A 2,410-nucleotide genomic window follows, 5' to 3' on the forward strand; every position below is an offset into this window, starting at 1 on the left:
GCGCGGCGACGCGTCGGGCCGGTGCGGTGTCGGCCGTTGCCACGGTCGTCCCGCCCAGGACAGCACGAACGCAGTGTCAGCGCGCGAAACCGAACGCGGCGTGCGTCTCGTTACGAGTCGGCCTCGAAGAGGATCCCGGCCCGGAGCAGCACGGCTCGCGTTCGGGCGCGGCGCTCGCACGAGCTTCGGTGGCGCGCGCGTGTCTCTCGCAAACGAGGCACTGGATTATCGGCCTGAGGTCGGACGAGGCTACCCGCTGAATTTAAGCATATTACTAAGCGGAGGAAAAGAAACTAACGAGGATTCCCCCAGTAACGGCGAGTGAAGTGGGAAGTGCCCATCGCCGAATCCGCGCGCCTCTGCGGCGCGTGGAATTGTGGCGTAAGGAATTCGCTGCGCGTACGTCGTTCGCCGCCCGCGTCCTTCTGATCGAGGCCTCGTCCCGGTGCGGGTGTCAGGCCCATGGTGGCGGCGAGGGCGCGCGCTCTGCGTCTTCCCAGAGTCGGGTTGTTTGGGAATGCAGCCCAAAGCGGGTGGTAAACTCCATCTAAGGCTAAATACTGTCGCGAGACCGATAGCGAACAAGTACCGTGAGGGAAAGTTGAAAAGCACTTTGAAGAGAGAGTTAAAGAGTACGTGAAACCGTCGAGAGGCAAACGGGAGGGCCTGTCGAGTCGCGCGACGCTTTCAGCTGAAGCCGAGCGGAGCGTGTGGGCGTGCGGAGCCTTGCGGCCCGTCGTTCGCGCTGTCCTCCGAGCAGCTCCAGCGCACTAGCGCCGTGCGAAGGCCGCGACCGTCTGGGAGGCGGCGAGAAGGCCGCGCGCAAGGTAGCCCGCCCCCGGGTGGGTGTTATAGGCGCGCGGACACGTCGGCCCGTCGCCCGGGCGAGGAGGGATCGCCGCGTCTGCCCTTCGTGGGCCGGGCGTCCCGTCCGAGCCGGTGCGTCGCCGGTTGGGGACTGTGCTCAGTGCCCAGTTGCGGCGTGTCGGTTGCGGGTGGGCAGCGCCGCGCGAGACGCACGGGGTCCGCGGCTAACGTCAGCCACCTTCCCGACCCGTCTTGAAACACGGACCAAGGAGTCTAACGTGCGCGCGAGCCACGGGGCAGTGCGAAACCCATGGGCGCAGTGAAAGTGAATGTCGGCGCGGTCCGGCGGAGGTGAGATGCCGTCTCTCTGGACGGCCGCATCACCGGCCGATCTCGTCCGCTCTGCCGGAGAGGTCGAGCGAGAGCGTGCGCGTTGGGACCCGAAAGATGGTGAACTATGCCTGAGGAGGTTGAAGCCAGAGGAAACTCTGGTGGAGGACCGTAGCGATTCTGACGTGCAAATCGATCGTCAAATTTGGGTATAGGGGCGAAAGACTAATCGAACCATCTAGTAGCTGGTTCCCTCCGAAGTTTCCCTCAGGATAGCTGGCGCTCGGTGGTCGCAGTTTTATCTGGTAAAGCGAATGATTAGAGGCCTTGGGGACGAAACGTCCTCAACCTATTCTCAAACTTTAAATTGGTAAGAAGCCCGGCTCGCTCGGCTGGAGGCGGGCATGGAATGCGAGTGCCAAGTGGGCCACTCTTGGTAAGCAGGACTGGCGATGCGGGATGAACCGAACGCCCGGTTAAGGCGCCCGACGCGACGCTCATGAGAGCCCACAAAAGGTGTTGGTTGATCTAGACAGCAGGACGGTGGCCATGGAAGTCGGAATCCGCTAAGGAGTGTGTAACAACTCACCTGCCGAATCAATCAGCCCTGAAAATGGATGGCGCTGGAGCGTCGGGCCTATACCGGGCCGTCGCGGCGGTGCGAGCACGCCGGTGCGCTACGCTGCGACGAGTAGGAGGGCCGCGGCGGCGGGCGTCGAAGCTCAGGGCGCGAGCCCGGGTGGAGCAGCCGCCGGTGCAGATCTTGGTGGTAGTAGCAAATATTCAAATGAGAACTTTGAAGGCCGAAGTGGAGAAGGGTTCCATGTGAACAGCAGTTGAACATGGGTCAGTCGACCCTAAGGGATAGGCGAATGCCGTTCTGAAGCGGGGCGATGCTCGTCGTTGCCCCGGCGGACCGAAAGGCAATCGGGTTAATATTCCCGAACCTCGACACGGAGATCGGCGCTCCGGCGCCTGGCGCGGCAACGCAAGCGAACTCGGAAACGTCGGCGTGGGCCCCGGGGAGAGTTCTCTTTTCTTGGTAAGGGGCGGCGACCCTGGAATCGGTTTGCCCGGAGATAGGGACCTGGGCCCCGCAAAGCACCACGTCTCTTGTGGTGTCCGGTGCGCCCGCGTCGGCCCGTGAAAATCCGAGGGAGTTGGTGTAAGTTTCGTGCGAGGTCGTACCCATATCCGCAGCAGGTCTCCGAGGTGAACAGCCTCTGGCCGATAGAACAATGTAGGTAAGGGAAGTCGGCAAACTAGATCCGTA

General features: G+C 62.7%; 1 pseudogene; it reads left to right on the forward strand.

Moving 5' to 3' along the window:
• Positions 1 to 229: 229 nt before the first annotated feature.
• On the forward strand, positions 230 to 2,410 carry LOC145916576 (large subunit ribosomal RNA; annotated as a pseudogene; the record flags this gene model as incomplete).

Source organism: Ascidia mentula (assembly GCF_947561715.1).
Source record: "Ascidia mentula chromosome 2 unlocalized genomic scaffold, kaAscMent1.1 SUPER_2_unloc_65, whole genome shotgun sequence".
Taxonomy (NCBI): Eukaryota; Metazoa; Chordata; class Ascidiacea; order Phlebobranchia; family Ascidiidae; genus Ascidia; species Ascidia mentula.